Below are 11,670 nucleotides of genomic sequence, written 5' to 3'. Positions count from 1 at the left end.
TTCCTCAGCTTTTGTTTGTCTGGAAGTCTTTCTCTCTCCTTCATTTCTAAAGGTTGACTTTGCCCAGTAAGTATTCTTGATTGGCAGTTTTTTCTTTAACTTAAGCCATTTGAGTATGTCATCTCATTCCCTCCTGACCTATGATATTTTTGCTATGAAATCATTGATGGTCTTGTTTGAGTTTCCTTGTAAGTTAGATGCTTTTTTTCTCTTGCTTCTTACAAGATTCTTTGTGTTTGATTTTTGACACTGTGTCAAAAATCAAAGTTTGCCTTTGATATTACAATGTATCTTGGAAAAGATCTTTTTAAGTTGAGTTTGTTTAGAGACCCATGAGCTTCATAAAATTGGTTGTCCAAACCTCTCTCCAGACTTGGAAAGTTCTTAGCCATTATTTCTTTAAAATGAACTTTCTTTCCCTTCTCCTTTCCTTCTAGGACTGCAATTATTCACATGTTGTTTTTTGAATGGTATTCCATTTATCACATTGGCTTTTTTTCACTCTTTTTCATTTTTTTCTTTGTATTATTCTGAGGTTCTGTTTCCTAATTCACATACTTTTTCTTCTGCTTGATCCATTCTATTCCTGATGTTTGCTCATGGTCCCCCAGGCACTGGCAAGACCCATACCATACACGGGACATGGGTAGAGCCCAAGTTGCATGACATCAACCCCAATGTCTTTTAGTACATCTTCACCCATAACTTAGACTCCTAGAGCTTATGATAGTTGGTCCTGGCTCCTACTTGGACATTACCAGGAGGAGATTTGAGACCCACTCTCTAAGGAGCCTAGCAAAATGCTAGAGCTGAAGTAGAACACTGAAACATTGACATCGAGCACATCTCTTCCTTTGTCACCAAGAATATCAAGGAAATTGAGCACATAATAAACCTGGGAATCTAGACCCAGGTCATCGGCAACATACACATGACTGAGGTCAACTCCTGACTCCATGCTATCTTTGACCTCACTGTGAAATTCAGTGAACATGGCTCTGATGGCCAAGACCATATCCATTTGGGCAAGCTCAAGCTGGTAAACCTGGTTAGCAGTAAGAAGCAGAACAAACAGGCCCTTATACAACTTGAAGGACAGACACATAGTCCATGGGTAGTGACAGGTAATGGTAGAAATAGGCTGAAGGAAGCCTCCCAAATCAATATATTTTCTGGGCAACATGATCACTGCTCTAGTGGACTATAGGAATACCCACACCCCTATACGAACTCTGAGCTGCCCTGGATGCTCCAAACTCTCTGGAAGGAGAATGCCAAGATTATCATGGTGGTCATATTAGGACCAGCTTCTTACTGCGATGACACTCTACCTTGTGCTTTACCAACCAAGCCAAGAACATCAAGAAAAAAGCTTGAGTAAACTATTACTCTTAAGACAGACTGCTGCAGGGATTCTAGATGGTAGTGGCCCAATTGCAGGCCCAGAAAAAGACTCTTGAAGGCCTGAAGTAGGAGTGGCATGGCCACAGAGTTGCTGGCAGCCAAGGACAGGGCATGGAGAGCAAATTCTTCACTGGGGGGAGAGCAATTATGGATCAGACCAATGAGCAGCAGAAGATGTTAGAAGTGAAATGTCAGGAAATTATTTAGCAGAAATGCTGTAGGCAGAAAATGCAACAGGATATGATGCTCCCCGATGAGGAGACGAGGTAGCTCCGGGGCACCTACATGTCCCTGCAACATGAGGTGGAAGTCAAAACCAAGAAACTAGAAAAATTCTATGCCAAACTGCAAGTGGTAAAGGCAGAGATCCAGGGCCAACATGGTGAATACATCCATGGCAACAGGAGCAGACCAGGATGAGGCACAGAAAGAGCAGACTAAGGAATTCAAGCTCTAGTACCTGGTCATAGAAAACTTCAACCCCTTGAGGAGAACAAGATTATGAACCAGATTTCCTAGACTATGACAGGGAACAGTGAAAATTCTAGCCACTTCCACCAGCTGGAATCAATAACAGCCAAATGAAGAAGATGACACCAGCAACAGGAGGTACTGTCTTTTCCCTGTCACCACAGCTCCCCTAGAGGGGGGTAACTTGACCTCCCCTTCAGGCTCGGGCCCTACCTTTATGACCAATTCACTGGAGCAACTGTGAAACAAACAGAATACATTTTTTAGTTATAGAATAAATAAGGCACAGGGATGTAATGTACAGAATGCTGAATATCATTAATGATGCTCTGTTGTCCATTGAAAGTTGCTAAGAGAGTAGATCTTAAAAGTGCTCATCATAACAGAAAAAAAAAAACCAAGTATTTTGAATTCATTATCAAATAAAAAAACAGATTTCCATGTTTTGGAGATCAAAGAGGAAAATCCAGTGTGTTGGTTTTTTGTTTGTTTAAAATTGCAGCATGATAGAGAACCAGACCACATCAACCATCAACAATTGCTGACCACCCATGCTTCAGGTAGTACACTGTTGACAACTCATGCTTCAGGTACTAGACTTACAGATCTTGTTCCTAACTGTAAATCCTACAGTGGCCAGAAAATTGGCATGATTCTTTGTTGTTGTTCTTGTTATTATTGTTTTAATGTTTCTTGAAGACTTGTTTTCACATTTGAAATAATAGTTGCTTCCTCCAGTCTTTAATGACTGACCTCTAGAGAGAAATACCTTCTATCAACCCTACTGGGCTTTCTCAGACAGTCTATGGATACGCATGCTACATACTGGTTGCTTCCTCTTGTGGAATGCTTAATCTTATATGCCTTGATCCTGCAACACAGGCCAGTGGTAGACAGCCTTTGTTCTTCTTTCTTAGTGATGATATTAAAGCTCAAATTTACGTTTTCTTTCTGGCTGCAATTTGGGCTGATTTTCTGCATGTGCTCACTAGCAATCTGCCCAAGTTCATTCATGTCCATGGGCCATTTGAGATGAAGAAAGGTGTAAGCATCTCCAGCAAGCTTCTTGACGGAGTACACAATGCAGATGAGAGGATCCGATTCCTTACCCTTCTAATGCCTTCTAAAATGCCTGTCTGCTAATCTCCCAGCAACTTTTGTACCTCAAGTGAAGCAACTCATGACTCAGTTTTCTGGATTGTGTGGAAAAGAATGGCGACTTTGGCTGTGTCCAGCATGCCGGGGAACCTGAATGCTCATGCACATGCTCTCATTTCCCTGAGTGAGAATCATGAGCCAAGATGGTCTCTTTCGGCACTAATCTGTGCTACCTTGGAGGAGGGATTATGCAGGTAAAGCCAAATTATTTCTTTGACCTACCTGAGTACATTTAAACTACTGTTTGTTTTTTTCCCCTCCAAGGCGTTCTGGAACTTCCTTACAGGGCTCCAGGACTTCCACAATGGCTCTCTCAGTGATGAGTAATTGCCTAGTCCTTTGCTGTCTAGGGTGTCCCAGACCATGTGGAGAGGAGCTAGATCCAGTTCATTTACCACTGCAGGATCTACAGCTTGGACCAAAGTCTGTATGTCTACTACCTGAGGCATAGGTAGTCAAGAATTTATGATGGTTGATGTGGTCTGGTTCTCTGTGATGCTGTAATTCTAAACAGACAAACAAAAAAACAACACCACACTGGGTTTTCCTATTTGACTTGTGATTGATTCAACTCCATTTACCTGAATTATATACTCATAACCATTTAAATTAATATTCCATGGATCCTTAAACAACAAAAAAGTGATGTTCAAACTATTCTATTTTCTGCAATAGGCCTATTAGTAATCACCCTTAAACATAAGTAGGTTATCTAAAATCAAAAGAATTATTTTTTGATTAAAAATCAAAAAAATTATTTTGTGTAAGCATGATTGGCTCCATATAGATTGGAGCAAAAGTGGTAAATATATTTATAGGGTCCCACTGTCATTGATTTAGTACATCCATTAGAATTTAAATGTGGTTTATTACTGTTAATGCACTATGCTGATATAATACCATGTTAGGTGTCATTCAGTATATTGATGATATTCTATTGTACTCACTTTGAAAGTATAAAAAGTAGATAATGTTGAGATTGTAACATACATTTCCCAATGTGTTTCTTCTGACCAAACAATTAATGAGCTGTTCAGCTTATTCTTTTCATGCATAAATATAAAGTTGGCATATGATATTTAATTCATGAGTTAGAACAAGATCTGTCACACTGGATTACAGTGATACATGCTGTGGCCTTCAAACCAATCTTCATAAAATTCTCAGAAAATCCTAAGGCTTCCACACTAATCTTATATGGAATGCAATTATCACATTTGCAAGGTTGTTCTGCTTCAAGACAAAATATGTTTTGTCTAATGCTAAAACAAGACTTCAGTATAAAGACTAGAGTAAAGGTACTTAAATAAACACAGAACAATAAATTTCATGTATTCTGTATGTGCTTTAATTATTTTATATAGCATTGGGATGTGGCCTTAAATTATCAAAATGTGGTAGTTCACCTCATTTCTGCATTTCAGCACATGACACATACTCACTATATGCCACATATGTGATTTTAACTACTTTGGCTCTCATATGCTATGTTTACCATTTTTACTGTAAATAAGTTATCTTGAGTTATACCATATTTACATATATTTATATTAAATTATATTATATGTATTTATAATCCTTAAAATGCTATTACATTCTACTAGTAAGTAAATTTGCCTCTCCATTTATACACATTTCAAGATATTTGCAGGTGCAAGTGACAGCATTCAATTTTAAACTACCTTAAACATAGTCAATAATTTCTCTCTTCATTGTAACAGAAATCACTACCAAAACTTTTACACTTACAGTGTTATTTTAGATGACAGTTAAAGAAGGATAGAAGGGAACCTCCGCCCTCAGTATTCATGTTAATTCCCCCAAATATCTCTGCTCTGTTCAATACCCCTGAGCTAACCTTTATAGACACACTGATAGGTCAGTTGGAGCTTCAGGGTCACCTCCTTATGCAGGAGAAGGAAAAGTTCCATATCAAGTGAGTATGTGGCTCTTTCTGAAAGAAAAAAAGGTTCATTTCATTGTTTAAATGAGATTTTAAAAATGAAAAAAAACATGTAATATTCAGAGGGCTGGTCTTTGTACAAATTTACCACTTGATGAAACATAACCTGTATTATGTCTGCTTCTTAACATGCTTCATATTTCAGAAGCTTCTGTGACTTTTTCAAATAACATCTTGAAAAACAAATTGTGTTATGATTGAAAGAGACTTAATCAAAACCATTCTTATTCTTAGTCACAAAACTAAGCTCCTAGATGACAATAATGGACACACTTTAGATGAAAAAGAGACAGAAACAGTGCTTGACTATATAAATAAAAGGTTAAAATGACATAACAAAAGAAAATATAACTGAACAAAATTAGCTATTCAGGGTGATTAATATGCATTTTATGAGTATTTTTTTCCAAACTGTTTATAATTCTAGAATTTTTGTAAAAAAAAAAAGTTTTATACAAGGACTGTCCAGAAGGTATGCAGCCATGAAACATGAAAATAGAGGCATTTATTGAAGAAGATACAAGAAACATTGTAATAGGACAACGACACCTCAGTCCCCTTGGAATCTCACACAGTTCGCCCAGTCTCCATCAGCTGCCCAGTCATATTTTCCTGAATCACATCCATGGTCTGAAAGCTCTTCCCTTTCAAAGGTGATTTTAGTTTTGGGGAAAAGCCAGAAGCCACAGGGTGCCAAATCTGGACTGTAGTGGGGCTGAGTCACCTGAGTGATTTGATGTGGCAGCAAAAACTCTGCATAAGACATAATGCATGAGTGGCTGGGTTGTTGTGAAGCTGCCAATCACCAGTTACCCATGACTGCAGCCTTCAGAATCACCTGAATAGTTTCCACAGAGGAATGTTCAAGCTAAACACAAAATATGATGCAGATTTGTTGTGCTATTGTCTCAGTCATTTTAAAGACAAAGCCACACAGTACACATGCTCACTCGGTGCATCTACCATACCCAGCTGACTAGTACAGTGAAGTTGTCATTGTTCAAGGATGTGCATTCCAGTCTGGTTTCCTTGGCTTCCAGGTTACTTCAATGTCATTCAAACCATTCTCATTATAGTAACAATGGCTGGACTTTTTCCAGGCAGACCTTGTGTACTTCATTTTACTGATGGAGAATTTTGAAGAAAAAATAGATATGGTGATCTACTCAGGATTTCAACCAGAAAGTAATATAACTTGTAATAGAGCCAAGGACAGATCTAGCTTTTAATAAAGAAAATTATTATATATACACTATGTTTTGTTAAAGTGTATTTTATTTACATTCAATGTTTAATCTAAAGGAATATATTACTTTAAATTGTATATGGAATGCTAAACATTAATATAAAATAATATTTTTAAAACACTCTACTAATTGCAAGATAATAATCATGAATTCCTCAACATGCTATTTGGCTTTCTCTTTTCCTGCTCACCAAGCATAGTATTTAACTATAATGATAGAATACATTGGAGAGATGATTTCAATAATTAGACATAATATGGCTAGCTTGGAAACCAGGCAAATAATCACAGAGTCCAGTTCACTTAATCCTATGTGAAAATATTCTAAGTCTTCATATTTAGTCTAAATTGAATTTATATTACTAAAGAGTATACACATGGAGTTTTATTCATTAAAGTTAGCATTACTTTTAATTTTTAAAGATTTCTCCTTCATATGCCAAGAGGCATCTACTTACAGACTTCTGTAAACCAATATTCACACAACTGTCAAGATTTAAAATTGAAGTGCTCTAAACTAAATTATTGTAACTGCAGTGCACGTGACAGAATCAATGTGATTAGAGCGCATGATGGCTAGTGTACATTCTGTGTCTCCTGCTTGAAATTCCTACATGTTGCCAATGTCGCATTACCTTCAGCTTAAACATGGTTCTTTGGGAAAATAGAAATGTGAAAAGTGCAGTGAGATCAGGAGAATGGAATATAAGGTGAAAGGATAAAGAAATTGGAATAAGAGTTCTTCAATGACTTAGGACAGGACAAACCAAGCATATGACTTACAGAGTCCAAAGTCTGATTGCTGCCATATTAGTTACATTCATTACAGATTACAATAGTCTAACCTGAATTTAAAATAAATAGAAGGTGTTTAAGCAGGTATACTCAATGTCAATATTTCTGATATAGAAACATTATTTAAAGAAGAATACAAAAATAACATTTTTTCAACTTTTTAAAATGTGTCTTTAGAGATGGCTAAATGATGCTCTCAAACATAACAATTCTAGGTTATGGATAAACTTTATTATTAAACATAATATCAGGGGATACTTTATAAAGTCAATCAAAGTTTTATATCAAAGCATTCATGCCATAAACATTTTATAATTTCACAGAATTATATTATGTTACATTTAATATGCTTATTTGATAGAGGGAGGATTGTCAGGAGAGGGATCTCATATACTTATGATAAAAGCTAGGTTTTCTTCTTATTTCACAAATGTTCTCAGCAAAGTCCTTTATAGATTGTTTCATTCTTTCCCTTCTAATCTCCCCAGATTTCCTTGAAATGCTGGCATTGTATTTTCCTAAAATATTAAAATTCTTGTTTCAATATTTTAACAAATTTGAAACATACTACAATAATAAAACTATTTTTAAGACATGACATCTAACATGGGAATATAGTTTAAAAATAAAAGCTTCAGTTTTAATGTTGGTATTAAACAAAATTCCAGATATTTGCAACACAAGTCTTATTGAAATAATAATTAAATAATGAATCTTGTCTAACATTACATAAAAAGTTTCCACCCTTCCACTATCATCACTATATTTTTTCCACTCTTCCACTGTTATCACCATATGCTGCCAAATGTTGGTATTCAACACCTGGCAGCATAGGTAATAAACATTATAGTTAATAGGACTTGGCATCAGAAAAATCTCAGTTATTATCCTAGTACTGCCATTTATTGACTTTATGAACTTTGGTAAAGTTACTTATGCTCCTTAGAAATCTGTTTCCTCAAAGACAAATCATTGTAAATAAAAACTGGATTATATGGAGAATTCAATATGTGAAGGAGATGTATGTAAAAATGTGTAGGTTTCTTTCCCTTCCCTTTTCCTTTCTCCATTGGGAGAAGGAGCCTTTGTAAATATGCAAAAGGATGTACTCTTCATTTATGTGGCCCCTTACACATTCTTTAGAATTATATTTGTGTCATGTCTTCCACTTATTATTGGGCAGGGAAACATAGTAAAGTCTGAGGTGTGGTATAGAATAAGGAAAATCATCTGTCTTGAGAAATAAAGGGGAATACTAGGAATTGTAATAAGTCAAAATATTTACTTTATAAACAAATGAAAATCAACCCTTACCCATCATTTTTATACCTGAGTCATAAGATTCACCAGGGAAACTTGCTATATATGAAGACTCCAGGGCTCACCCAAGGTTCTTAACTAAGTATGTGAGGAGTAAGTGGCTGGAAAGTATTTATTAATCAAACTGCCAAACCCTCAAACTCTAAAGCAGGTGGCTATAGGGCACAGAGAGGATCTAAGATATAAGCATTAAAAAAACAAACAAGCTCACAATGCTTAGTTACAATGATTCTGTTTCTTCTGACTCCTGCTATAGTACTAAATGGTTAACTTTTTTTGAACAAAGTTTGTCAAATGTTAGTATTCAAAATAATCATTTCAGGGAGCTTATAACATATTGTGAAACAACTCTTGAATTGCTGAATAAAAGAAAAAGGTGTACACATGACATCCATATAATTTTATTAACCAATGTCACCTCAAAAAATTCAATAAAAATTTTTTAAAATCACAAAAATTCAGGCCAACATCTAAATATTTACAAAGATTCTGCAATAAATCCGATACATATATTTGAAGACCCCTTTACTTAGCCTATAAAGGTACTTTGCCAAGAAACAAATGTGTAACCTGACTGAATAATATATTACCAAAAATTAACACCAAAAGCTCAAGCATGTCTTCAAATGAATGGCAAAAATACTCAGGAATCTACTTATTTACATATTTATATAGTTTTATGAATATTCTCATTACAGTACACTGTGAATGGGATTATTAGTGTATTAAGTTCTGAAGAGGATTGTAGGATATTCAGCCTACTGACTACCTTGCAAAGAAGAAAAAATTTAGAAGCCTTTAGAAGGGTTGATTTGATTCCCTGGAACATATTTTCTGTTACTAGACAGAAAAATGTAGCCTGATTAAATGTATTTGCAAATATTTGACTGTAAAAGAAAAAGTTTTTAGTTTATTTTTTATTTAAGTACAGTTGCTTTCAATCTTATATTGGTTATATCAGGTGTACAATATAGTGATCATATATTTTTATTCCTTACAAATGTGATCACCTCACTAACCCTAGTAATCATCTGTCACCATGTAAATGTAGCACATTATTGACTGTCTTCCTCTTCTCCTTTTCACCCATCCCCCACTCTCTCCCTTTTGGTAGCCATCCCTTTGGTCTGTTTTCACACGTCTTTTGTTTTTCTTTGTTTGCTTTGTTTTGTATTTTAGATTTCACATATCAATGAAACCATATATTTGTCCTTCTCTACCAGACTTTATTTTATTTAGCATAATACCTTCTAGATCCATCTACATTATTACAAATTGCAAGATTTTATTCTTCTCTTTATTGCAGAATGGAGATTCTTCAAAAAACTAAAAATAGATATACTATGGTACAACAGTCATTTCACTTCTAGGTACTTATCCAAAGAAAACATAACACTAATTCTAAAAATTCTAAAAGATATATGCACCCCTATGTTCATTACAGCATTATTTACAATAGCCAAGATATAGAAGAAACCTAAGTGTCTATAGAGAGATGAATATATGAAGATATGTGTATATATATATATACATACATATACACACACAGAAAAAGTTTCAGATCTATATTAGCTTTAGACTAAAAATGTATGATTAAAAGCTTTGACATATGTAGATTTTCATTTTAAATCAAAGATATTACTATATTTGATATGGAACATAAAGACATAAATAAATTCTGAAAAATATTGGGTAATGTTATTGTTCGATTACAATAACATTCATTGTGAATTCTATAGCCAGTGATGATCAAATTTTGGAGTATGATATTATACTTTTTACATCAATATTTAATAATATGGAATCCAAATAAACTAAAAACTTGTAGTACCTTTGCTGTTTCAGTAAAATGCTTTCTACCTTTAAGTAATTATTGTGTGTATCTTTATGTAAAAAAAAAGAGTGAAATGTTAAAATAGTCCAGCTTTTATTGGTATAACCTTGAGTTAGGGAACAGAAACAAGTGTTAACTTCCTTACCCCTCCCTGCTAGTGAAATAAGAATAATTCAGCATCCACTCTACTTGTGCTAAAATGTGTTAAACACAAATGACCTGCATTTTTGGTATTCAGGGGAATTAAAAACAACAGTTTAAGTATTGAGCAGAGACTACGGAATTCTATGATGTATGAAGGTTAATGAACTCGTGTTTATAATGTAATATTTATATATTTGTAATTTTTTTGTGGAACACCTGATGCCCTATTATAGGATAGTTTTATTTAACTAATGAGTAAATCTGAACACTATCTATGTTTCAGGATGGCTTTGATCATTTCAACTATTCATTCTATATCTAGACTGGGTTAGAAGTAAAAACTAATAAATAATAATATGTATTTTTGAGGATTGCCTAGAAAAGTAAAGTAACACTTCTTGCAAAATATGAAAATGAAACTATGAAAGAAAACTTAACTATAATATAGGTAAGTCTGGTTGAGACTCAGATAACTGTATATACTTTATACAGAAATATCTAAAAATTCTTTCATAAAATGTTCCAAATTGTATAGTGTTGTTCATTGCTTAAAACAGTATAATTTATGGCAGTTACAAAAATAATTAATGTGTGGTATGAAGAAGGGGCACAGGAAACATGTGATTCTGGGCGTAAATATAATTTAGGAAGAAGACAGAGTCTGTTAAAAAATGTTTCTATGTAACCACAGTTGCTGAAAGTACCAGAACAGCATTTGAAGCAACCAATTTTATGAGCAAAGATTAGTTCAAGAATTTTAAGAAGCATTTTAATTTGCATAATGTGAAGTTAATAGGATAGGATGCATCAGTTGAATACATAACTGAGAAAGTATTCCCCATCAAAGGAGAAAACACAAAAAGATGAGCCACAGGCAGAATAAATTTTACTTAGAATTAAACCATTCAGTAATAGAGGAAAATCTGTTTCTAAATATACATCTGTCCTGTTTGTAGTGAGCACACACAGGATATAGCAGCAATTACAACTACTTACTGTTTTAGCTTTGTTAATTCAATTTAAGTTCATAATTAAAATTACTATTATAATTATGCATTAAATTATAAAATATAATTTATTTTGTTAGAAAAAACAAAGTAATTCAATTTAAAATTTAAAAAAATTAATATTAGTATTGTCCATTCTGCTGCTTTAAAACTTAATTTTAAATATTCATTAAAATAACAATATTTTGCCAAGGGGTTTATCTATTTTAGTGATTTTTCACAGGTTTGGAGATATGCAAAGATCTTGTGACCAATTGCTTGCAAACACCCAATTTTAAAATTTCCTTTTAGCAAACATGATATGTAGATATTATTGGTTGCTCATTTT

At 34.1% G+C, this 11,670-nt stretch overlaps 1 pseudogene; it reads left to right on the top strand.

Annotated features, from left to right (window-relative positions):
• The first annotated feature begins 589 nt into the window (after positions 1–589).
• Positions 590–2,048, top strand: LOC129077649 (kinesin-like protein KIF3C; annotated as a pseudogene).
• The last annotated feature ends 9,622 nt before the right edge of the window (positions 2,049–11,670 follow it).

This window comes from Pteronotus mesoamericanus, unplaced genomic scaffold (assembly GCF_021234165.1).
Source record: "Pteronotus mesoamericanus isolate MK-2021 breed Mesoamerican mustached bat unplaced genomic scaffold, CSHL_Meso_final contig_68, whole genome shotgun sequence".
NCBI classification, from domain to species: domain Eukaryota; kingdom Metazoa; phylum Chordata; class Mammalia; order Chiroptera; family Mormoopidae; genus Pteronotus; species Pteronotus mesoamericanus.
This window is presented reverse-complemented; position numbering and strand designations above follow the sequence as displayed.